Source organism: Carlito syrichta, unplaced genomic scaffold, assembly GCF_000164805.1.
Source record: "Carlito syrichta isolate Samal-C Ts95f unplaced genomic scaffold, Tarsius_syrichta-2.0.1 Scaffold305696, whole genome shotgun sequence".
Lineage (NCBI taxonomy): Eukaryota > Metazoa > Chordata > Mammalia > Primates > Tarsiidae > Carlito > Carlito syrichta.
In genome coordinates this window covers 94,971-122,160 of record NW_007249792.1, presented here as the reverse complement: position 1 = coordinate 122,160, position 27,190 = coordinate 94,971, and the positions used below count along the sequence as shown (strand labels likewise).

The 27,190-nt window shown below is 42.2% G+C and overlaps 1 long non-coding RNA gene across 1 annotated transcript in view; it reads right to left on the bottom strand.

Moving 5' to 3' along the window:
* Window positions 1–16,019, bottom strand: part of LOC110596004 — a 22,363-nt gene extending 6,344 nt beyond the window's left edge. Inside the window, exons 1-2 of the long non-coding RNA XR_002482205.1 lie at window positions 15,861–16,019; window positions 3,496–3,566 (exon numbers count right to left, since the gene is read on the bottom strand). This is a non-coding gene — a long non-coding RNA (uncharacterized LOC110596004). The remainder of the gene's footprint in view (window positions 1–3,495; window positions 3,567–15,860) is intronic.
* Between the last annotated feature and the right edge of the window lie 11,171 nt (window positions 16,020–27,190).

Here is a 27,190-nt window from a genome sequence, read left to right as displayed (position 1 = left end):
AAAAAAAAAAAAAAAATAAGTGGACTATTTACAAGTGTGAGCTACCCACCTTCAGGCCCAAACAGATAAGAAGAAGGAGAATTTAACAGAACCCAGAAGGAGATTCACTGTAGAGAGGGTTACCTTGAAAGGAGAGGCAATTTTGCAGGGAAGGAGCTGGGAGAATAAATAGCCTTTCCTCCTCTCCCTCTGATAGTCTGCTAAGGGGTCCTCATCGGCAAAATCCAGTTGGAAGAAGAGCGTGCTGATGTAGTCCATGCAGGTCAGCCTCCAGATAGAAAGTGAGGCAGAGAGGATGGCATAGATCTCAGAGAAGCAGAAGACATCCAACACATAGAGAATTCCATAAAATCATTTGTTATGCACATGTTCTTGGCATCCAACTCAGCTGACATTCAGAGAACTGAGTGACACAGTTGTAATTAAATCCTTTCTACTATCTTAACTTATTTATATGAAAAAGATTTTCTCCGTCTGAGCCCTGTCTCATTTAAGCAATAAATGAGATTCACCCAAAGGTATATGAGCTGAGTGTCAAACATTGGTCTGTTCATTTCAGATGTGTTTCCAAAATGTGATTAGAATTATCAAATGTGTAATATATTTATGAGGCTTAAATCAGTGATGAGTCATAATAATTGTAATTACGATTTAATCCAGGGGTAATTTTCCAACAGCAAGAGTGTATAGTCAAATAATTAAAACTTAATTTATATATATCTGGAGAGAGATTATGCAGTAATTAATAAAAGACTAGAGCATAAAGATATATTTTATTAGAATAAAATTATATAGAGGAAGATAAACATATAAGTTCAAGGAAAAAAGAAACAATGCAAAATTTCTCACTTTTCTGAATTTTCCCCACATATGTATTTTTGTAAATGGATGGAGATGGGCATTAAATTACTATGGTAGGTGAGATATCAGCGAAAATGGCAGAGAACGGAATTCTCAAAGTCTGCCCCTTCACAAAAGCAAGGAATAAATAAACCAGCAAAATTGTCAGAACCAACTTTTTCAGAACCCCGGAATTTAATTAAAAGCTTACACCAACCAGGGGAACGCCTAATCAGGAAAAAGCAGCCAAAGCTCAGCAAATAGTCCAGCAATTCCACTCCTGGGTCTGGACCCAGGAGAACTGATAACATATGTCCACATGAAAATCTGTACACAAACATTCATAGCAGCATTAACAATAAATAAAAGCAAAAACAATGCTTCGTCAAATGACAAATGAATAAACAACATTGGGTACACTATCAATTAATATTATTCAGTCATAGAAAGGAAGTGATGATACATGCTAGAGCAGGGATGATTCTCGAAGACATTATACTAAGTGAAAAAAACCAGTCCCAAAAAACTATATATTGGATAATTCCATCTATATGAAGTGTCCAGAATAAGTGAATCCATATAGACAGAAAGCAGATTAATGGTTGCCAGAAGATGGGGAACAGGGAGTGACTTTAATAGGTCTGGGGTTTCCTCTGGGATGATGAAAATGTTTGGAGCTGAGGTGATGGTTATACAATATTGTGAATGCACTAAAAGCCACTGAACTGTACACTTTAAAATGGTTTAAATGGTAAATTTCATGTTACGCAAATTTTATCTCAATAAAAAAATACTATGGTATTCAGATTCCATTAGCACTACATTAACACTATGATAAAATTTCATTTGAAAATTCAGTATTTTCAATATTCTTGAAATTACCATTTTTGTCACCATTTAAACCAGAATGAAAAAAAGTTTAGATACTACTTTTAAAATGTGTGTCACATGTTGGGGGGTAGGTTGGGTCAAATGAAACTGCTGATATTTGGACATTTTTCGCCTGCAAAATGTCTCACTTTTCTGAATTTCCCCCACATATGTATTTTTGTAAATGGATGGAGATGGGTATTAAATTACTATGGTAGGTGAAATATCAGTAAAAATGGCAGAGCATGGAATTCCCAAAGTCTGCCCCTCCACAAAAGCAATGAATAAATAAACTGGCTAAATAAACCACAAAAGCAATGAATAAATAAGCTGGCAAAATATCTTATATGATTCAATCTAATCGCTTTTCGATTTTTCTAGAAGATACATGAACAAACAAGTTTAAAGACTGCTGACACAGAAGATTTGATAAAGAAGGTAAATTTAGCATCTGCTAAGCGGGGGGTAGCTTTGGGTGAGAAGGAACCTTCCAAGGGGGTGTATGTCAGGAGAGGCAGCATGCCAGAGCTGCAATCCTGGCTGGGCAGCTAGGCTTCCAGTACTTTCCCACTTGCTTGCTACGGAGGTTCAGCTTCCTGGCCTGTGAAGTGGAGATAAAACTAGTACTTGACTGCATAGGGTGATTCTGAGGACGAAACCACCCAATAGAGGGAGCTTAAACAATACTGTGTTAGTATGTGCTGTGTCGGCCGTCGATTGATACAAGCAGTCCTCATAACCAACAAGCACCAGCTCTTGGTGTCATAAAACAATAAGCATCTGTATCACGGGAGACCGAAGTTTACCTCACATTATGTTTATCTGTTCTGATGAAATTACCTGCAGGATGGGTTGGTAAAGACATGGGTTTATTAACACTTACAAGAGGAACTGAGGGTGATGGTTGGTACAAAGCTCTCCACACCCTAATTGATGTGGGAAGAGTTTATAGACTCCCAGCTGGTCAAGGCAGCAAGACACAAACAGCAGCATCACATGCAAAGAAGCAGACACAACGATGTGCTCTCTTGGTAACTGCCTTGAGCACGCGGGTGTGTGTAGACCCAAGGGCATTCCGATAGGGCACAGTTGTCCTTGGCCAAGGGTCATCCTCCTGATTAGAGAACGGTCCTCAGCAGGGGAGGGGAGGAGGCATTTGTCCTGCGCTGATCCCATGAAATCTCTCTCTCACGCTATGCCTGGGGATTGATTAGACCTGCCTCGGGCTGCAGGCTGGGTCCATGTCTGCTCTGAGAGTCTCTGGTCCTCCAGTTAGCCAAGGCATGTTCTTTTCATGGAAAAGGGCATGAACACAAGAAGGTGCTAATCTCCTTCTCTGAAATAAAGTTTTTCCTTAAGTTTTTCATTTTTTTAATACGTTTTTCTAAACGCTCGTGTTTTTATTGGAATTCCAATAGAGAATACATTCTTATTCATGAAAAAATTCCTTGATCGTAACCAGATTCAGGTTTTAGTCAAAAGCACTGGCTGGTACGCCCCAGTCTTTGAAACTGTCTGCTTTCCATCTGCACCAGGGAAGCTACGTGAATCCCACACAACACAGATAAAGAGAAATGGAGAAATTGCATTTCCTTGGATTCCAAATCCATTTTGATAATAATTTTCTCCTCCCTTCTTTTTGCAAGCCAATTTTTGTGTACTGCCTGAGCAATTTTGTAGCACTTACTAAAGATAAATAATTTGGAAGACACATAACACATGCTAGCTGAGAGAAGGAAGTTTCTTGCTGGGGAGGTGAGGCAGAAAGATTCAAGGGGAACTTACATTTCTTTCCATACTTTGGCCTGTATGCTTTGTTATCAGAAACGAACAATCATTTTACCTTCTTCGGTTTTCTGGTGAGTAAACAAGGAAAGATTGCTTTGAGAAAGATACTTAATGGGAAAAGTTGAAGTATTACACCCTTGCAGATAACTCAAGTATATAAGCCAGGGGAATAATTTATCAATTCTTCCCTCCTGAACAGTCTGTTTAACTTGTGAGATTTGATAATAAAATAAATAAAATCAACACGTTTCTTTCCATCTAGTACTGCTGTAAATTGTGTGCGAAGTTATTTCATGTGTCTGGCCAGGCTGAAAACACCTTGAGATCAAGCCTTTTCTACTAATGTGTAAGGTGGAAGAGTCCTTCTGGTCACAAAGCAAGAGAGAAGTACATAATGTGGCTTTCAAACACTAATGCTTATTTCTGGGAAGAAAATTCTAACTGGCAATGACTGAGTGTGAATACTATCCACTTGGTTTTGTTGACAGCTGTTCTTCCTAATTGGGGTTTAAATGTCTTATACGTGGTTCTGTTTCTTTTGAGTGGGGGAGCTGTCTGTCGCCCAGCCCCTGAGATGGAAGGTGTAATGTCACAGGAAGCCCCAGCTACCCTTTTTCCCTCTGAAATTCTAAAAGAAATGATGATGTCTTTGGATCTCATGTTTGACTTCTCAGCCTTAAGAAATGTGTATGTAAGACACTCTCTCAACATCTTTCATGACATGAGAAAATACTATTTCTAAGTGAAAAAAATGGAATACAAACTGTTTAAATAGTATAACTCCCCTTGATCTAGAAATAAATACGGTTATTTGGAAGAAAATACACCTAGATATTAATGGGGGCTTAGAATAATTATTCCCCCTCATGTATTATCTTGTATTTATGAACTATTTAGACCATATGACTTTCATAACATTAAAAGTTCCTAAAAATTATGACATAGCTTCTTCTCCCCCTCCATTCTTGAAATATGCTGGAAAAACCCATTTAATACATTAAAAACAAGCTACAAAAGGGACTTTTCTAGGTCTCCCCCAATTTCTCTCTTCTGACATCTTTTTTTTTTTCTTTGTTCTCTCCTTAGAGAGATCTCAGTTAAAGCTGATTGTTACCATGTAAACACCTCGGCCCTGGTATCAGGTTTTGCCTTGACCTATAGTTCTTGTGCTACAACACGGACTGCCTGCCAGGAACTCTGTATGGACACCTGGTAAGTATACACAATATACCCCCAAACAAACTCATGACTTGTCCTCCTGGGCCTGCTATCCTACTGCTTTCCCTGTTTCTGTTAATAACACTATTCTCTTGGCCATTAAGAAATCTCACTGCTATCCATCATCTTTCACTTGCAAACAACTGCTATCATATTCTCTTAGTAGTGTTGCTCACACTTCATTGTTCCTGCATTTCCACTGGCAGTAACCTAGTTACGTATAGCTCTCACTTGGAATGACAGCACTGCACTTGCCAAACACTTCACATGTATTCACTTAATCATCACAGCAGCCCTGTAAGGTAGGTATTTTTTTTTCCTGATATATATATTTCATTTTAAAGATGTGGGATACGATTCAGGAATAGGTATACAGTGGATATTGCACAAGTAAAGTTTGGGCCTCCCTTTGGTCCCCGCTTTGTTTGGTTTGAGATTGATGTTGTGTCCTCACCTTTCTCTCCCCTGTATCCTGCTACTGCCAATCCCTTTCTTATAGTATTATGGTCAATGTGTAGGGTCCGCTTATGAATGAGAACATGCGGCACTCTTCTTATCCTCCCTGTTTTAGGGTAACTTACCCCAGCTCACAAAGTCGACAAGCAGAGCTGGGATCTGAACCCAGACATTCTAGTATCAGAGACTGTATGCATAACTCTGCCACACAGCCTCCTGGTTCAGTAATGGCAAAAATGACTTCACTTTAATTTTTGCTACAACCCTCTAAAAGTATATTATCCCTATTTTAGAGATTTGAAAACCAAGGTTTAAAGAGTTTGATAACAGAAACACCTCATGAGCTAAGTCGGCCCGCTCACTCACCTGTCTCTATCAGATGAATCTTCTAAATGCACCTTTCTGATTATTCCTTAAACAAGAAGCAAGCAAGCAAGCAAAAAAAAAAAGCAACGTCCCTCATGGTCCAGGCTGCTTCGTTGGACATTCAGGGGCACCCTCCAGACACCTGTGCCTTTTCCAGCTTTATCTGCCACTTTCCCCTCCAGCTGGGCAGGTCTCCAGCGCACACCTGGCTACACCTCAGATCCTGTCTCTACTCATGCGAGTCCAAGCCTCTATTTTCACACCTCACTACCCACCCAATTGCCATGCATATACTTTCCTTTGCCAAGGTTCATCTGGAATGTTCGCTAAACAGGGAGGACTTCTCTGCCAGATAGACCCTGGAAAGAGAAAAATCATTTAGTTTTTTCCAAAGTGGGAAAACAAGGCTTCTTGCTTTCTCTCCTGCGATGGTGTCCCATGGTGAATGTCATCCATTCAACAATGTATATATAAAGTAATCATAGTAAAAAAGATTGATGTGAGTGAGCAGAGTAGAAGCAAGAGACAGACTGAATGTCTTTGTGTTATTAACCCTGAGAATGATGGCTTGGAGGGTGCCAGCTTCGAGACCTCTTGAGCACAGATGGCTCTTTTGCACGGGTCTTCTGCTGTGAGCTGCAGCAGAGGTTTTCATCTGTTCTTCCTCTCCTCCTTCTTCTCCTCCACTTCCTCCTTCTTCTATCCCTTTTTCTCAGACCCTTTTGTTGAAGAAAGTCTTACCAGAAGGCTCGATGTTAATGACGGATTAAAACAGAGCTGCTCTGCTGTGGGCGAGGTAGGGAGACCGATGCCATCTTCCCTGGCTGCTCCCTTGCGAGTCCCCTCCCTGCACCCGAGGAATTCTGCAGAGACCAACTTCCAAGCCTGCGTGGGCGGTGTGTGTGTGTTTGGGTCCACACCCTGCTTGGCAATGGGATAGAGAAGGTGATTCCAACATACTCACCGCCCCCTTTTTTTCTAAATTCCATGCTTTTATATTCCGGGCTTGCTGGAACTTAGATTGAATTGTAACCCAAGAAAGACTTGATGGGCTGCTTTCATATGATGAGGATTCTGGGAGATATACAAAGCAGTTGTGAGGTCAAGACTGTCCCCTTCCTGAGACTCCAGAATCCTAGATTTTTCAGTTCTGAGGTCTTGCTTGGAATTCAGTTTGTCTATTTGCCTCCTAGACAACCTCTGCTTGGAGGTCCTACTCTTGACCTCAACTCAACATATCTAAACCTGAAACAAACCAAGTAAACCAAGTCATTTGTGACATCCACATCAGAGTTGTCTGGTGAAAGAGAAGCACCACGGAGGAGCGGTGGCAGACAGTGAGGATCATCAAAGTGACAAAAATACCTGGGGACAGGCCAGGTGCAGTGGCTCATACCTGTATTCCCAGCACATTGGCAGGCCAAAGCAGGAGGATTGCTTGAGCCCGGGAGTTTGAGACCAGTCTAGGCATCATAGCAAGATTCTGCCTCTGCAAAAAAATTTAAAAATTAGTGAGGCCTGGTGGGGCGCGCCGGTAGTTATTCTGGAGGCTGAGATGGGAGGATCGCTTGAACCCAGGAGATAGTTTGAGGCTACAGTGAGCCATGGGCATGCCACTGCAATCCAGCCTAGGTGACAGCCTGAAACCTGGACTCAACAACAACAAAAATGGGGACAGCCAAGAGCTGTCCACCATGCATAAGGAGATGTGTCCCAGAATGACCATGTACCTACGACCTTGACAATCTCTGTTCTCGCCCTCTTGTTCACATTCCTATGTTGATGTAACTGCAGACTTGAAAATATGTATTTTATATATAAATGGCTTTTAACTGCAAGCCAATAACTACATCTACAATTCAGCCACATAAAATCTGTTCTAAAAATGGAAAGAAAAACGAACCCAATGGACATCCTAAAAGAAGGCACACTATACACGAAACCTTATTTATTATAAGTCCTGGGTGATGATTGGTATTTTCAAGGGTAATTGTGAACCCACCTTATATGCTTACTTTACAAACAGACCCTTGCATACACTGAGTTCATTGTATTTGATTTTGCCAGAGAGAGAAAACCCAGGATTGCAGGGCGGCAGACTGTGGCTTAATGCAATGCAGAACTCCTAATGAGAGCATTGTCTACAGTGAGACTGGAGGTCCAGGAGGCAGTGTGCTTTCTTTCGCAATGCAGACACCAGCTGGGGTGCAGTACTGCATTCGGAGGGAGGCTGGATGGAAAGCCCTTCAAAGTCCTTCCAGCAGAACGTTTTATGAGCATACAAATGTAAGTCACTCGGAGGTCAGGGAGGCGAGAAACTAAAAGTAGAAGGAGTTTTGGCAGAGGGGTCCTCCTGATGGAGGAGGTTGTCAGTGATTGCTTGAAGGGCTGCGAGGTTTGGGAAAAGGGGCGGGGAACAAACGTCGTTCCGGGCAGGGAAGAAACTTGATGTCAGAGGTGCCAAGAGGCTGTAGCGGAGAGCAAAGAGGGCAGCCAGTGCTGGTGGAGAAAAAGGAGATACCACAGAAAGAACTCCTGGGAAAAGTGGGAGTGGAACCATGTTTAATGCAGTGGTGAGCTTAGCACAAACCTGGTAGCTGTTCATACATTATCTGAGAAACCTGACAGTTGCCTGAGGCCATGTGAACAAGGGAGCAGCTCTGAAGGGCACAGAGGTGGAAGAACGGCATGCAGGTTACATCATCTTCCCCAGTGCCGAGGAACCAGGATATCTTGAGTGCAGGGGGTGGCTTCTGACAGGGGATCCCAGTGGAATCAAGGCAGACACCTTCTCGTAGTTGTCCCTCGTCCTGTCCTTGTCTAGATGGAGATGAAGGGGCGGCAAGGAGAATCTGTAAACATCCTATTAAAGCCAGAGCATGACATTTTAAGCACTTTCTTTTCACCACAGTGGTGAAAACAGACTTATAAAGATCTTTTGTTAGTGAGCAAATAAGAACAGATCAAGGATTGAGGAGGCGAGCCAGACATGGAATTGTTTTCAAAACACCTTCAAGGGATTCTCTGTTTTGTGACTCTACCAGGATAACTACAATTTTAAGTACAATTATTATATAGCTTAGAGAAAGCTCAAGGAAGATGGCGGTGGAGCCAGTCGAACTGCGTGAGTCTCTGTGTGAGTGAGTGAGTGAGTGTATGAATGAATTTGCATGCATGTGTAAGTGGGTGTATGAGGGCCGACTGAATGAGAACTCGAGAACAGTGGCCAGGGTTCTCCTGGTGAAGCAACTGGTGCCACAGCTGCTCTGCCTGGACCCTAGCACTCTCCGGGGCACAGAAGCTGAGCGCCATTTTTTAAAAATCAGCAAAGCCCTTCCCAGGAAGAAGCTGCCAGAAGCAACTGCCAGCTCCAGGTTCTGCACCACCACTACAGCACCAGGCTGGACACTGGCAGTGAGGGCCGCAGAGGCAGTGCAGCAAGGGAGCCAGAGGCAGAGTCCTACTGGAGAAGATGAACCAGGCAGCCCACCACCATCTTGAAAACGGAGCGGAGAAGTGCTCTGGTGTGCTCACCATGGAGCAACAGACCGGCTTTCTGTGACTGGTGGGTTAGCTACTCTGGGTTGATTGTGACCCAGAAGGAATATCCCAAAAGCACACACTTCAGAGGGACGGGATGAGAGCAGAGTCTCAAGCACCCCCACCCCCCCACCCTGACCCAGCCATGGGACAAAGGGTGCAACCAGAAAAGAACAAGAGATCAGCAGTGAGTCCTGGGCTGACCCAACCCCTTCCTCCTCGGTAATCCTCTGCATGTCAGACCCACACAGCTGGAGCACAGTGGAGAGGGATGGACCCAGGTGGTGCCTGGAATGGCTGCTGTGATAGGAGGGACTCCACACTGGGATAAGCCTGGTTCGGGTGCCCACCGCCAGCACCTGGGGAGTAGACAACCCTCCATCTCCCCACTGAAGGGGACCCCCTGACCATACAAGACTAGAGGGGAGGATGGATGCCCTGCCCACCCCCACCACTCCCTCCTCCCCTCATGGGCCATGCGCTGGGGAGATTGTAGATGACCCTGCAGCCCTGTAGACGAGGGCAGGTGGACTTATCTGTGAGCAGCTGAGAGGAATAATTATATAACCTGCCACAGGAAGGTGCTTCATGCCCAGAAATTTTTTAAAATGTTTCTTTTCTTTCTTTCTTCTTTCATTTTTTGCTCATCTCTCTCTTCTTCCCTGATCAGGGCCTCTGAATTGGTTCTATTTTAAAACAAGGCTAGGGGTGGGAAGCCTTGTTATCCCTTGTAGTTTTGAGAGTCAAATGAGGTGGAGGGTGGGGAGCTAGGATTTAGAAACTACCTGCATGCGCACGTGCGCATGCGTCTGGGTGTGTGTGTGTGTGTGTGTGTGTGTGTATTCATTTTGGGGGTTTTTTTTGTTCTTCTTTTGTTTTGGTTTAGTGTGTGTGTGAATGTATCTGTGAGGGTTAGATTTGCATCCTCTCCCTTTTGTCTTTTTTAGTTTATTTTTTGCTCTTGTTTGCCTGTTTTTATTTTATTTTTTTGTTCATTCTATTTTATTCCACCTTTCTCTGTTCTCCTCATTGTTGTTACTTTATCTTGGACTCGGGAGGGGGCACAAACACATACCCGTTGCATTATCATATAGGGTGGTTGGGGGGAATGGGTCTCAGGGAGCCCATCACCCAGTCATTGAACACTGTGACATGCAAGTAGTTTCTGAGTCCTAGTTCCCCACCCTCCACCTTATTTGACTCTCAGAACTACAAGGGATAACAAGGCTTCCCACCCCCAGCCTTGTTTTAAAATAGAACCAATTCAGAGGCCCTGATCAGGGAAGAACAGAGAGATGAGCAAACAACAGAAGTGGAAGCCCCTTCCACTATCACCGAATAACAGAGTTAAAGAGAAAAGAAAGAGGTTTGTCACAAATGAGGGGGAAAAAAATCAAGGGAAGAACACAAGTACCAAAGAGTATACCAAAAAGACGATGCCTAAAAAATCAGACCTCTGAGCCCAAACAATGAAAATCACCAATGACTGGCCCCAGAATACAACAGAGATTAGGGAATGAATGGAAAGAGTGAATAAGACTAAAGAAAGATAAGATGCAACACTGAAAGAATTTGTAACAGAGATTTTGGACATAAAAAATACCAAGACGACAAGCACAGAAACCTGAATTAACCAAGCAGAAGAAAGCATCTCAGAGCTTGAAGACCAAAACATGGAATTAGTCTGATCTTTTAAAAACAGAAGAAAAAAAAAACAACTCAGAAAGAAAGAACAAAGCCTCCAAGAGATATGTGATTATATCACAAGGTTGAACTTACACCTAACTGGTATCCCAGAAGCAGAAAGGGAAATGGAGAATACCCTGGAACAAGTATTTCAGGAGGTTACCCAAGAAATCTTTCCTTAGCTCAGCAGTAATGTGACCATCCAAACACAAGAGATTCAGAGAACCTCCACAAGATATCAAATGAGAAGACTAGCCCCTAGAAATATAGTAATTCACCTATTCAAGGTAGGTATAAAAGAAAAAAAATTATAAAGGAAGTGAGAGAAAAAAGTCAGACTACCTACCAGGGAAGATCATTCAAAATAGCAGCAGACGTACTAGCAGAAGCACTACAAACTTGAAGGGACTGGAGTCCAATTTTCACAGTCCTCAAAGAAAAACAATTTCAACCAAGATTTTCCTATCCAGTCAAGCTCAGCTTTATCAGCGATGGAGAATTAAAATCCTTCCCAGACAGCCAATCCCTAAAAGATTATGCTGCTCCCAGACCAACTGTACAGGAGAGGCTCCAGAAGGTATTTAGCACAGAAGAAAAAAAAAGAAAGAAAAACAAACAAAAACCATGCACTTCCCAAGTTGCAGGAAGACATAGAATCAACAAAGCTTACATTGTGACTTCAAAATTGAAAATACACACACATGTCAACCCAAAAGTTAAAAGAAAACAAAACAACCTTATAAGAGCCTCATGACAGGGATAAACCCTCCCATTTCAATAATTGGCCTGAACACAAATGAACTAAATGCAACACTGAAAACATAGAATGGCAAAGTAGATAAAAAAGCATGACCCAAAATATGCTGCCTTCAGGAAACACATCTCACTACAAAGGACACCTACAGACTTAAAGTTAGAGAACGGAAAATAAACTTTCAGGTGAACAAAAACAACAAAAAAAAAATGCAGGAGTCACGATTTTAATATCAGAAAAAACAACCTTCAAGTTATCAAAAATTTTAAAAGATACGGAAGGACACAACATAATGATAAAAGATTCAATTCATCAATAAGAACTGTCCATCCCAAACATAACTGCAAAGGAGCAGTAGGTTTTATAAAGCAACTACTAAATAAACTAAAAAAAGATATTGACTCTAACACTGTGATTACTGAGGACTTAAGTACCCCACTAACAACCCTAGATAGATCATTGGGGAAAAAAATCAACAAGGAGATCTAGAACCTCAGCTTGACAATTGACCAAATGGACTTAGTAGATACCTAAAGAATTCTCCACCCAACAACCATGGAATATACATTCTACTCATCACCACATGGAATATATTCTACGATTGACCACATCCTCAGCAATAAACAAGCATAAACAAATGTCATAAGATCAAAATACTGCAACACAACTTCTCAGACCACAGTGGAAAAAATTAAATATCACCAACAAAATACCCCCCAAACATACAAAGATATGGACACTAAACAGTATGATGCTGAACAACTCCTGGGTCAACACAGAAATCAAAACAGAAATTAAAAGACTGCTGAAAACAAAGGAAAATGAAGATACATCTTATCAAATCCTAGGATGCTATGGATTCCAGTGCTAAGAGGGGAATTTATAGTTCTACACACACATCAAGAAAATGGAAAGATCACAAGTTAACAGCCTAAAAAAATCACCTAAGGAGGCAAGACCACCAAAACCCTAACTTCCGCAAAAAAATCCAGATCACCATAGTAAAAACCCAAATACAAGACATAGAAGACAAAAATATCATAGAAAAAATCAACAAAACAAAAAGCTGGTTCTTTGGAAAGATAAACAAGATTGATAGACCCCTAGTCAGACTTACTAAGATAAAGAGAGAAAAATTCCAAGTAAACACAATTAGAGATGCAAGACATCAAGTAACAACTGACCCTGAAGAAACACAAAAGATTTCCAGCGATTACCATGCACACCTGTATGGAAACAAACTCAAAAACCTAAATGAAATGGAGAACTTTCTGACATCACACAACCACCCAAGGTTGAAACAAGAAGAAATTGAGACCCTAAATAGACCAGTAACAACCCAGGAAATTGACTTCATCATAAGAAAAATACCCACAAAAAAAAAAAAAACAGCCCTGGAGAAGATGGCTTTCCAGCAGAAAAACATAAAAGGAGGAGCTACAAAACATACAAAGAAGAGCTGTATCAATCCTATTGAAAGTATTCCAGGCAATCAAGAAAGATGGAACTCTTTCCAAATCATTTTATGAAGCTAATATCACACTGATACCCAAACTGGGTAAAGATCCAACAAAGAAAGAGAACTACAGGTCAATATCCTTGATGAACATCGATGCAAAAATTCTCAACAAGATTCTAGCAAATTTGATCCAACAACACATCTCAAAAATTATCCACCATGGCCAAGTAGGTGTCATCCCTGGGATGCAGGACTGGTTTAACATTTGCAAGACCATAAATGTAAATCAATATATCAACACATGTGAAAACAAGAACCACATGATTATATCATTAGATACGGAAAAGGCTTTCAACAAAACCCAGCATCCCTTCCTGATAAAACCCCTTGAACACTTAGGCATAGAGGGAACACACCTCAAAACAGTAAGAGTATGGTAAACCCACAGCCAACATATTGTTAAACAGACAGAAAATGGAAGCGTTTCCCCCCGAAAACCAGAAAAAGACAAGGCTACCCACTCTCACCTCTCCAGTTCAACATAATGTTGGAAGTCTTAGCTCTAGCAATCAGAGAAGAGAAGGAAATCAGAAGTATCCAAATAGGAAAAGAGGAAATTAAGTTATCCCTTTGTGGATGATATGATTCTACTCCTTGAAAATCCAAGAGAATCTGTCAAAAACCTCTTGCACTGATAAAGGACTTTGCAAAGTCTCAGGGTACACAATCAATGTGTAAAAGACAGTCACATTTTTATACACAAACAACAAACAGGCAGAGAGCCAAATAAAAAGCACAACCCCATTTACAATAGTCACACATACACACATACACACACACACACACACACACACACACACACACACACACACACACACAAAGAAAAGAAATACCTTGACATCTTCCTAACCAGAGAAGTGAAAGACCTTTATAATGCAAACTAGAAAATACTGCTCAAAGAAATCAAGGTAAAAAAAAAAAAGAAATCAAAGAAGACACAAACAAGTGGGAAAAGATTCCATGTATATGTATTGGAAGAATCAACATTGTCAAGACATCCATCCTACCAAAGGCAATCTACAGATTCAATGCAATACCCATTAAATTGCCAACATCCTTCTTCTCAGACCTGGAAACAATACAGAAATTCATATGGAAACATAAATGACCAAGAATAGCCAAAACAATCCTCAACAACAAAAAAACAAAGCAAAAAGTATCACACTTCTGGACTTTAAACTTTATTAGAAGGCTACAATAACCCAAACAGCCTAGTATTGGTACAAAAATAGGAATATAGATCAATGGAACAGGATACAGGTTCTAGAAGCAAAACTCCAATTTCTCTATCATTTCATCTTCGACAAAGCCCCCACCAGCAACCACTGGGAAGGGGAGAAACTATTCAGTCAATGGTGCTGGGAAAACTGGCTGACCACATGCAGAAGATTGAAACAGGACCCCTACCTATTACGTACACAAAAATCAACTCTAAATGAATCAAAGACCTAGATGTAAAACCTCAAACTATAAGAATCTTAGAAAATGCAGGAGACACCCTTACAGAAATTGGAATAGGCAACCATTTCCTAATCAAAACCCCAAAAGCCCATGCCATAGGAGATAAGATAGACAAGTGGGATCTCATCAAACTGACAAGCTTCTGCAAAGCAAAAAAAAAAAAAAAAAAAATCAAGAGAACAGAGAGACACCCACAGAATGGGAAAAAAATATTTGCCAACTGCATATCTGACAAAGGCCTAACATCCAAGATCTATAAGGTACTCAAACATGTCAAAAGGAAAAAAAACAAATAGCCCTATTAAAAAGTAGGCCAAAAATATGAATAGACAGTTCTCAAAAGAAGACACACAAACAGCTAACAGATACATGAAAAAATGCTCAGCCTCACTAGTCAGCAAAGAAATGCAAATTAAAACCACACTGAGATACCACCTAACTCCAGTCACGATGGCCATCATCATTAACTCAAAAAACAGCAGATGCTGGAGAGGATGCAGAGAAAAGGGAACACTTTTATACTGTTGGTGGGAGTGTAAACCAGTACAAGCTCTGTGGAAAACAGTGTGGTGATTTCTAAAAGATCTAATAATCAACCTTCTATACAACCCCACAATTCCTTTTCTGGGAACATACCTAGAGGAACTCAAATAATTCTACAAAACAGATACCCATGTGTGCATGTTTATTCACAATAGCAAAAACTATTCACAATAGTAAAAACATGGAACCAACCATGTTTGCTGCCCATCAAAAGTAGACTGGATAAAAAAATGTAGTATGTATACATAATGGAATATTATGCAGCCATAAAGAAGGACAAAATATGGACTTTGCAACAACTTGGATGGATTTTAGAGTTGATCATACTCAGTGACCTATCACAGAAACAAGGAACTGAATACCGTGTGCTCTCACTCATAAGTGGACCCTGAACATTTACCATAATATTACAAAAAAAGGGATTGGCAGCAGTGGAACACTGCTAGGGGAGGGGGACACATAACATCAATAAGCGTACCTGGTCCCAAATCAGGCAAAGTGAGGATCAATGGGAAGCCCAACTTCACCTGTACAATGACCACTTATGTACCTAATCCTAATCTGTACCCCATGTGTTTAAAAGAAAATGAAGTATTAAGAAGTTTTTGAGAAGTAAAATAACTTAAAAAAAATAAAATAGATAAAAATAAATAAATAATATGGCTTATGTTATATGTGTAAATCATAACACCACAAAACTCTTGTAGGACAGTGTGCGGCTTGGAGTGACAGTTCATTCTCTGTAGTATATACACTGCTAAAGACCAGTCTCTGACGTCACTGACCCTACCTGCACCCAAGGGATAGAGCGATACTTACTGCAGCAGGTGGCCAAGGAAGTCTGGTGGTGCCATGAGCAACCCAAAGCTCTGAGGGTTCTCTGTAGTTTGCATGTTTCCATGTCTTGGCATTATCAGGCATCAACTGCATAAGTCTGTATTTTCATTTTATTCCTTATATATGCCGTGAGAAGGGGGGGGTAAGCAAAAAATATATTTTAAAAATTGGGAGTGGAACAAATTATGTTTCCATCAATCTGTAGTCTTGTAATAAAGAGACCTCAGATCCTGAAACACAGTCGTCCTACAGCAGGTGAGATCCCAAACAAACTTTTACTGCCATCCAGTCGTCTAGGTGTAAGGACAGTGCTGGTTGTGAGTGCAGAGGACTAATCACAAAACTCACCGTTTGGGTAACGAGACCCCTGGTAGAATAAAATAACAGCATAATACACTCATTCTGAAAAATAGACAAAAGACATTTGGTTGGCAATACTCCATGCTGTTTCTATCACATTACCTCCCATTAGAGACACAGATCACAACCTCAGATCACACCCATTTATAATGGGCTTATTTCAAATAAATTTCCCAAGACATTGAAATTTTTCCCTTTCTTTTTAAAAATATTTATACAGGTAGGATTTGAGGGGATGAGGGAGAAGGGGACACTTAAAGCAAAGGGAATGGTCTGAGTAAAGACAATATATTCACATATGAGGGAAGTCACAGCGGAAATAGCCAGGCGAGGGCAGACTGTTTCCCAGGGAGAGGACAGTGGAAGGCTGAGGAGGAATCTTTTGGTGGCAACTCATATACAGCGGTGGTGTGTTGGGTCGTAGAGTGGTGGGGCAGAAGCCAAAGAGATGGGAGGAGGACAAGGTGACACAGCTCACAGGTGAGCCATTATGAAGACCAAGGAAAGAACTGAATTGCTACCGAGTGCGTGTCAGGGAGCCATCCACAAAACCACCCCACTTCTGACACCATTTACAAGTTCAACAGTCCCAAGGACTACCCTCGGTTTCAGGAATTCACTGCAGGCTGGTATACCCATGTTTGTGGTTTATCACAGTGAAAGGATGCAGATAAAATCAGCCAAGGGAAGCGACATGGAGCAGAATCCAGGGATGTTTCCCAAACAGAGCTAATGGTTCTCTTCCAGTGGAGTGTGGACAGTGCTTCCCTTTCCGGTGACATTGGGAAGCCACACACACAAAGTGCTGCCAACCGAGGAAGCTCACCCAAGCCTTGACGTTCAGTCCTTATCTGTGCTCAGTCACACACACCCGGATGGCCACCCCTGTGTCTGGCCTCAGTCTTCAGCCCCACCCAAAATCATGACTTGATGGTTGGTGGTGGCCTGTCTCTCAGGTAAACACAGACACTCTGATCAGGCATGACATTCCAAAGGGTTAGAATAAGTACCTCCCAGAGACCAAGGGAAAAGTCAGACTTCTCTTTGGGTAAGGGTGATTTTTTTACTATACACTGAGGTAATGCATTTTGTACTCCATTTGTGCCCTCTTTTCTTCCCCCTTTCATTTCTGTCCCATCTTTCATCCATGCCCAAAATATTTTAAGGGACCAGTCTATGCCCAAAAGACCATCTTCTCAGCCACTGCCACCATGACTGGGCTCTAAGAAGTGAGAACTGGGTCGGGGCATCTCTTCTTCCTCAATTTGACAAACGCCATAGAGTGTACTGAGAAGATCTCTTGATGCCAGGTTCCTAAAGAATGTTAACCGCAAGGACAATTCATTTCCTCCGCTTGGAAAAACACAACAAGACAAGTCACCTCGGAAGCCAACTGCTAAAATTCTGATTTCCATGTTGACACAGGGATGGCCCTTTCTGCTAGGGATGGAGCATGTTAAAGACTTATTCTGAGTCATAGATTCTCAAATACAAGGTTTCTAAAAAATACTAAATTACCATGAGGAAAGTGACTGTGTGACGTGGGTAAGGCTGTCTTAAAGCCTTAGAATATGTCCTTTAAAGCTCTCCAGGTGGCTTTTTTTTTTTTACTTGAGATCCCTTCTTTGCCACCCTGTTTCCATCCACAAATGCTCAGCCAGAGAAAGCCTTCTCAGATAACAAGAAAGTGATTTATTCCTGAAGATTTTGCCAACTTGAGTGTTCTGTCTTCCTTAATCCTCTTTAGAGATTTCTGTAAGGGTGGCTTGCCTTAAAAACGTGTTTTCATTCTTTCGAAAAATCAGATTGGACTCAGCTTTGGGCTTCTGCCTACATTATAAATGCAAAAGGGCTTTATGTGCAAATGCATTGCTTTCTACACACACACTTGTCTAAACCATGAGACACGAAAATAAATGGACTTGAATCGATTAAAAAAAATCATTATTTACAAAGGGAAGCCATGTCAAACAGGTTCCTACCTCCCCACACCTGCTTTTTGATCTTTGGTCTGAAAATCCTCTTGAATTAAGTGTTTTGCTTTCAGCCTGCTCATCTCAGAATTGTGGGATGAAATAAATAGGGAAAGTAAAAAGTAATAATTTAAAATGATGCCATTGGTATCGAGTGTGGTCATGCATGGTACCTCTTACTTATGCTGAACTGTAATTTGAAATACTTCATATCCTTTATGTTAAAAACTAACCAAAGGTTCTCTCCTACATTTTCAAAAGTCACTATTATATTTCACATTGTCATTAACATTGATTAAGCTCCATACTAGTGTTCTGCCTTATATATTTAATTAAATGTTTTATAGTTTCTATTTGTACCCTAAGGCGGTTCTAACATGAAGGGGCAGATTTTATAAATGGAAAAAAAGAAAAAAAAAACCAACACATAAGAAGAATGATGTATTCCCTGCTGCACAGAACATTTAAAAGCCAAAACTCCTGCCTCAAAATGTTTCCAGGCTAAGTAAAACCCTAAGAAAAATTAAATGCTTTTAAAATGTCAAGAGTAAGTTGAGTTCCCTTTATTTGGTTTGATTTTTGATTTGTTTGATGTATTCATGAAACCTGACGTCCTTAAAATGAGCCAATTTTTGCTGAAAAGAAAGTATGAAGGTTTATTACATGGTTATTTATCATCATTAAAAAACTGCAGATAAGGTAAGGGCCCCAAATAGGGGGCTGGTTGCGTGATTATGAAGCATCCATACCATGTGGTCCATAAAAGTCAGGTTGTCAAACACTATTTAATGACACAGAAAAATGTTTACTGTATGTCAGATAAAACAAATCAGATTATAATGTAGTATACACAGAATACTCCTTATTTTATTTTTTTAAAAGTATGCAGAATATGAATAAATAATATATGTGGATATGCATGGAAAACATTGAAAGGCTATTTATACCAGGTTAATAGTGGCTCTCTTTACATGAATTAGACGTGGCATGGAAGATCATAAATCATTAATTATTAGAGTTGAAGGGACTTTAAGATGATCTGATTCAGCTGCTCATTAACTCACCAGATAACTCACTTCATTTAGAGATGGATCCAAATACTTGAGAATTTTTTTCTTCAGTGGAACTGTGCCTGCCTCCCTGTGACTTCCTCTAGCTGACCCCATGTCTGCCCTCCAGAGAAGTGGAGGAATAAATCCAGGTCCTTAAACGTGACTGCTTCGGCAATTTAGAAACTACTCCTGACTCTTCCTAAACCTTCAGGGTGACATCCCTAGTTGATTCGGTCTTTCTTTGTGGTTTCCTGACTCCTCCCCTGGCCCGGCAACACTGAGCTGGAGGTCCCTGCGTTGTCTGCGCCCCTTGAAAACAAGTCCTCCAGAGTAGACCCTGTGCTTCAGGTGTGCTTGGGCCTGCCAGAATCCGGCAACTCTGCCTGCTTCTTTGATCTCTGCAGCAAAAGCTTCCATCCACATCAATGTTAAGTCCACTTTCAGGGAGTTTCTACATAAGCAACCAATTTGAATTAATTCTTTGGATCCAAAGCAGGATCTACACAGCCATAACAATTTGTGACGCTTTTGGTCTCTATACTAATCCTTACAGAGTGCTATCTTGCTTTTCCCCACATCTAAATCTATCAAGTTCATCTAAATCTTGATTCTGTCCAGCAGTATATTACCTCTTTCAGCGTTTCTCTTCTCATATTGGTTAGTAAGCCTCCTCTGTCTTCACCCATCACTGGAAACCATTTTAAGGGCAAGAGTAGGAAGTCGGTTTATAGTCCCTGATGTCGCAAACTTGTTTTTCTACAGAGGACTTTTGCATCGGATGCCCTGCTCACTTCCCACAGTTCTGGAGACAGCAGGACAAGCGTCCTTGAGGGGGCACCCACCTAGGAAGGCACTTGGCCCTGAACTTCTTGTGCTCAAGTTGTCCTGCTTTGTCCACCACCAGGCACAGTAAAGAGAACGTGAAGGCCAAAAATGGAAGACAAAAATCAAAGACAGCGGGGTTGCCCAGAAGGAAGAAGGCATCGCAAAAGAATAAAGTCCCCGGTGTCAATTTGGGTTTATACACCACTGACAAACTCCCAGCTTTATAGACTCCTATCTATAAAGAGAGCAAAGGGTTGGCTCTCTGCCTAGTTACCCCTGTAAATGTCTGGCCCATTTATTTGGACCATGGCTTCCAGAAAAGCCCTGGATGGGGGAACAAAGCTCCTGAGAGAACTGGTCAGCTGTGTCAGAGACCCTGATGGTCATTCACACAGAGCGTTCTCCCCAGAGCTCAGGTTCCACAGGTACAAGGTGAGGGAGTTTAACTCAACTTGGTGACATCTAAGTCTTCTTCAGTTCAACACTGTTAATCTAAGGATAAGCTGATGCACTCCCGAGGGGGTGGCTTACACGTTTTCCTTGTTATGCTCTTCAAAATAATCCACGGAACATGGATTTAATATTTCCAGAGCTTCTCTCTTGCTCAACAATCCTTTCACTTCTCTCAAATCAAGTCCCTGCTTTGCCCACACTACTCAGGCAGGGCTTTACCTCTCCCCAGGGTTCCTTCCTTCCTGGGAAAATGGCTGCGGTCCAACCCAATGGCTAAGAGCAGAGGCGTGGATGCCTTGGAGGCCCTGTGTTGGCATTCTACTTAGCTCTGCGTTCTACTTACTGCCAAGTGACCCAGCCTGTCTCCTAATTTCTTGGTTTTTTGAGTTGGAGTCCCACTCTGTGACCCAGGCTGGAGTGCAGTGGCATGCTCACAGCCACCACAGCCTCTGCCTACTGGGCTCAGGCGATCCTTCTGCCTCAGCCTTCCAAGTAACTGGAACTACAGGCATGCGCCACCACACCTGGCTAATTTTTGGATTTATTGTAGAGAAGAGGTCTCACCAAGTTGCCCAGGCTGGTCTCGAACCCGTGGGCTCAGGCAATCCTCTCACCTTGGCCTTCCAAAGTGCTGGGATTATAGGTGTGAGCCACTGTGCCCAGCTCCGAATGTCTTAAAGTCCCAGTTTACTCATACAGAATGTGGATGATGTTTCTAAAAGCACTGTTGTGATGTGGTGGTGGATACACAGAAGGTAGAATAAATTCAAGAGATATCTGGGAAACTTAATACATACGGCATTTAGTATGGGATAGGAGGAGGGCTAGGAAAAAAAAAGATGAAACCAAAGGGGAAAAGGAATTCAATAATGTTCAATAGAGCAGAGCGATTAGTCAAGAAAAGGACAGGGAATACCCTTGCTTTTTTTCCTGACTTTTATGAGCTGTTCTTACTCAGGCTGGGGCTCTTAGTCCTGCTTCTCAGCAGGATTCCCCAGTGATCTAGCTGGGGTAGAGCCCTATATCATCCTTTTACCGTGCCAGCTAATCTCATGGCATCAGTGATCACAGCTGTCTCATATGCCCAAAAACTACACATTTGAGTCTGACTTTTCCTGAAATCCCAATGCCAATTTCCAGTCACCTCCTCAGTGTCTCGACTTGGAGGTCCATGGATGCCTCTCTCCAGCACAACTGAAATCATCACCCTCTCCCGACTCATCCTTTCCCCTTTGTTTTCTAGTCTGTGGGTGATGATGTTAACCTTCTAGCTGGATACTTTGCTGTCACCTTGGCATCCTTACTGATGAATTCACTTGGTCACCAGATATTACTGGGCACCTAAAATCTGTCTTGAACTGATGTCTGTGAGCTGGGGTATGGGGGTGACTTAGAGTTCCTTCCCATAAGAACTTCATTCTAGTGAAGGACTCCAAATTGTACCATATAACTGCAACGATTTAAAATAAATGATGTGAAGAGCATTGAGGAAGGCCAGAGTGATTGCTTTCCACATTCAGTCGGCTGCTAAGGCCTCTCCCTTCACCTGTAGCGTCCTGGCATTTAAGCTCACTCCTCTATTCCCACACCGTCCATATGCTGCCTTCAGTGCCCCTCGCTGGACAAGTGGCAATGGTGTCTTTGCTTAACCCAACGCATTTTTTCAAAAATACATACTGAGCCCTTACCGCATGCCAGGCACTAGACTTGATATGGATCCCAGAACGAACTCCAGAAAAACTGCCATCTAGAGAGTGAGGGAGCCAAGATCCAAACCACTTCAATGTAAAACAAAAGGGACGGATTCCAGACTTGATTATCCTCAACCAGCCGTGGAAATTCACAAGATGGGGGCGGGGGAGTTCTGAAGAGGCCTCAGTGGAGTCGGGGGTGCTCCAAACTCAAAAGGATGGGTGGAACTACTCGGTTCGGGTTCTGGGAGGCACGTGCACTCCAGGTGGAAGGCAATGAATGAGTGAAAGGGAATACAGAGAAGCACAAACATTCGGATGACTGTGAGTGCTGCCACTTGCTGGGAGTTTAGGTTATTGACAGAGAAAGCCGAGGCCAGAAAGGCAGACCAGGGTGATTCTGCGAAGAACCTAGAAGGCTGATCTGAGGGATTTATACTGAATTCACTGGGTAAAAGTCACGTTTTCTCTCATCTTTAGCACATGCATAACCTTTTCATTAGCTTATTTGTTTGTTTATAAAATTCTTGTGTGATAACTACCTTCTGCTAACCTAAAATGTTGGTAACTTAGTAAGAAGTTATTGTACAAAAGCATGCATGTTAGAATAGTACCTTATGATATGAAAGCTAACCAACACTCCTGGTAGATAGTGGTACAAATGTATTTACATCCACAAAATTATATTCTGAGTTTTGGAAAATTTGAGGGTTCCCATTACTTTGAAATCAGATGAAGATTGCATTGAGCCAATTTACAAATTTGTTTCTGTTAACTTTAGATAATGAAAAAAGAAAAATGTTTCCCTTTGGCATTTATCAACATTTAACAAATTGGCAGAGTCTAAGATACACAACAAATATGAAGACAAAATTTTAGTAGAAAATCTCCAGACCTTAATGAATGTCTGAATGAAAAGATCATAAACATAGTTTCATCCAAATATATGTAAGTAATTACCTATCTCTAGAATGAGACATCAGTTTCCAAAGAAGTGGTAATTTGTGTTTCTAAACAAAAAAGACTGAATGACTTAATTTAAATTTTGCATCAAGTTACCAAAGGAAATTCCCATTTGAACTGGTTTATTTCAAAAGCAAATAAACCAGCTGATGTTTCCAAATACAAAATAAGTATTGTGTCAATGACTTGGCATTACAGCCAACATTCTGGTTTAGCTTCTGAGTTATCCTATACGTGGACAGTCTTTTCAAAGTACAGAACTGGCGATGGGTCCAGTTCTACCTTCATACCACAGTATATGAGAAGATTCGAAACCCAGTAAGACTTCAAACTTGGCCAACTTTGCCAAGGAAACCTGCAGAAAGGTTTCAGAATCAATAGTGCCCTCTAAAGGAAATCCATGCGAGGTACACTCAGTAGCCAGGTTTAATTCAGCATTTATTCTGCCAACATGTTACTCACTTGTCCTTCACAACCTGGACTCAAAATTGCAGAAAGAATGCAGGCCAGCCCGGGTCACAGGACGGCAAGTAGGGTCTACACCGACTCTGGACTGGCTGTTAGATCAACTGCGTTCTGCTCACCGTAAACTCTGTCCCCCTTCTGACTGAAAAGTTCCTGGGAAAGGAAAAGGTGAGGATTTCCGAGGAGAGGTAGACCTCCTGGATTCTGAGAAATGGGCAGTCCAGAAAAGACTCCAAGCAGATGTCTTGGGAAAATGTGCCACAGTGAAGGAACAGTGTGCACAATCGCATGCTGAGAAAGCCTTATCAGCTTTTGCCCAGGGCAATCACTGAAAACGTGTGTATTGGGAAGACAGCCAAATCAGCTGAATTGGAAGAGGACGGGCCGTGCAGTCTGGCTGAAACATACAAGGATAAAAAGAAAAAAGTTATACCAAACATGTATACATTTCTATTTGCCTGTCTAATCGTGTGGTTTACTCTTACATTTTTCCCTCTGTCCGTTTTTCATTATAAACAGAGAACCATCCACAGATTGCTTGATAATGTTGCAAGACATTGTGGGGAGAATCTTCTATTATTATTACTGATGAGGAGTAAGGTAAGACTTAGAGATTACTATCTGCCTTCGAGACATTAAAAAGCCAGTAACACAGATGTCTATTAATCCCAGAAAGAAATGCCGAAAGCCGTATTATTGCAATGAGATGGTTGGGAATGACCAATATTTCATTTCTTCTGTTATAAAACTATACGTATAGAGCATTGTTAAGACATTTTCTCCAGAGTTCTCGTCCAGCTTTATCGGAAACATAGACCACAGGTTAGGCTGGCTCATAGCACACATACCTGTAAAATGCGGAGCAATTGACCCTGCGCATTTGAATATATAACTGCACCTGAGCCTTGCAGGAGCCTGGTGAGGCTGGTGGGAAAGCCACAATTATAACAGCAGAGCAAGAAGAAAAAAAAATCTCGCGGAGCATGAGTCACATTATGTGGGAAAGTGAATCTTCCAGTATCCATTTTTCTTGATTGGAATATTTAAACACTTGAAGATATACTAGGTTAACTATTAACGGACGTTAAAAAAAAAAATCTGCTAAGATGACACTACACCATCGACCACAGCCAGCAAAGCTGCTCCCCGGCTTTTGGGCCAATCTGGGTCAAATGGCACGTGTCAGCAGAGATGGCCATGGTCAGCAGGGCAAGGTGGCAGCTCAGCACTATTTTATTTAGATGTGACATGCTAGTCGGAGGGAATCTGAGAATTGAGGCAAAGAGAGTTGTCCCTAGCAGGTTCCTCGAAGTTCAAGTTGGGCCACCAGGTCGGAAGGGGCATAGGAGAGGCTGCAGGCAGCTGGCATGGTTCTCCACCTCATCACACCCACTCCCCAGCCTCCCAGGGTGTGTGTGGAACTGCCCAGGCAAGAGCTCAAAGGGCTTTACATGTTCATGTAGGTTTTCCTTCCAAATGGCTGTTAGAAAATACAGATCCCTGGCAGTATAGACTCCTTCAAATCTCTAGAACAGGTGAGAATGCCACTCCTGCCTCCTGTGATTTTTCTTTTCCACTCACAGGTTACTTTAAAGTAAGTGCCCCAATGGAATATTATGCAGCCATAAAGGACAAACGTGTGGACTTCGCAGCAACTTGGATGGATTTAGAGTCTCTCATACTCAGCGATCTCTCACAGAAACAAAGAACAGAGCACCACATGTTCTCACTCATAAGCGGACCCTGAACATTGACCATAATACTGTAAGAAAGGAATGGCAGTAGCAGGATCCTGCCGGGGAGAGGGTGGGGGGCACATAGCATCCATAATACCAGGTACCTGGTCTCAAACCAGGCAAAGTGGGAACCAAAGGGAGGCCCAAACTTTGCCTGTACGATGACCACTTGTATACCTAATCCTGAATTGTACCCCATGTCTTTAAAATTAAAAAAAGATTAAAAATAAAAATAAATAAAGTAGGTGTCCAAGGTGAGATTCTTCCAAGAGTGTGTAGCACCCCTGCTAACTGAGCAGACACCGCAGAGTTCCTAAGGTCTGACTGCCTGTCTTTCAGAAAAGAAATGGGCAGCGTTCTCTCAGCGTTTTCAGAATTCTCTTCTGGAGCCCTTGCTCTACTCAGAAGAAACAGCTCTTGAGGAAGGGTGCCTTGTGGGGGCTTCTGAACAAATGAGCAGGAACGTTTCTGGCCAGGACAACACACAGCCCGGGCACAACTGAGCGCCCAAGAGGCTCTCTGCTTGTGTGCCTTTGGGCCTGAGGACAGGCTGCTGCGTCCCTGTTGACACCCAGAACTGGCGTGCATCACTGTCACATCCTAGCTCCACTTGTCCTGTGAGTCATGATTATGACACTGCACTGTGTGGTCACACACAGCCTGGACAACAATTCCACACAGCAGGCAGGACAAGCACTATCATTCCCACTGTGCTGAGAAGGGAAATCAGGGAGACACCGGTGACTGGGCCTGAAGACACTGCCACTCACCACCCCCGGCTCCTGCACCTTAGGCCAAGGCTCTTTGCCATGCGTCCACTTCCCTCCTGGCCCTGCATCACATCATGTGTCAACAAGGCAATCTGATAAAAAAAAACAAATGCCCTCGGAGGGAGAAGATCCCCAGTCCTTCCCCTGATACTCTCCTCTCTAGCCCTTTCTGGAGTGATCTTAGGACAGTCACTGTCTTGGTAACCTCATCAACAAGGGTACCTGCACAATGAGTATTTGGATGCCTAACCCTGAATTGTGCCCCACAATTTTAAAATAAAAAATTTAAAGGTGAAAAAAAAAGGAAGAATTTTAGACTAGAAAGGGCAGAATTTTCTTGTGGCTTTCAGGGGTGGCAACATGCAGTGAGCCAAGTGTCTCCTGTAGGATGTCCAGAAACACATTCACAGACTCTCTCGGCTGTTCACGAAAACTGGCAGGATAACAGGATTCTGCTATGCGTTGTGATGAGGAGGTGCGCTGGGAGACAGGTCTTGGGTACCTCATCAGGCAGAGAAAAGATGGTGACCTGCATGGAGACTACCTGCCACATCATGAGCCATTCAACTATGGAGTCACTCAGGATGTTTCTTGTGACCAAAGGAGCAGCTATTATAAAATTAATAGAAAATTTAGTTCTGTTTCACTGGGTTTGAACAGCATCTCGGTGTCCAGAATGGCAGGAGCCCTGGGGAACGGTTGCAAAGTGCTGTGAGGTGTGACGAGGAAAAAGACAGCCTCTGAGACTGTTTACCTAAATGAGCCTCGGTCCAGAACATTCATGGCAAGAATAGCTGATGGGGTCCTTTGATAAATAAACTAAAGCCGGAGGAGTATTTCTGGAGTCTTACCCATCACAGGGTCAATCGCTGGCTGGTAGAGCCACTTCTGCCCTAGTTGCTTCTACTTGCTGGGATCTGCTGCCTTATGGAAAATTCTTACGGAAAATTCCTGAAAAGGGACAAGGTAGGGATTCCTGAGCACAGGGCCGAATACTTGGGATCTGAGACGGGAAGCCCAGAAG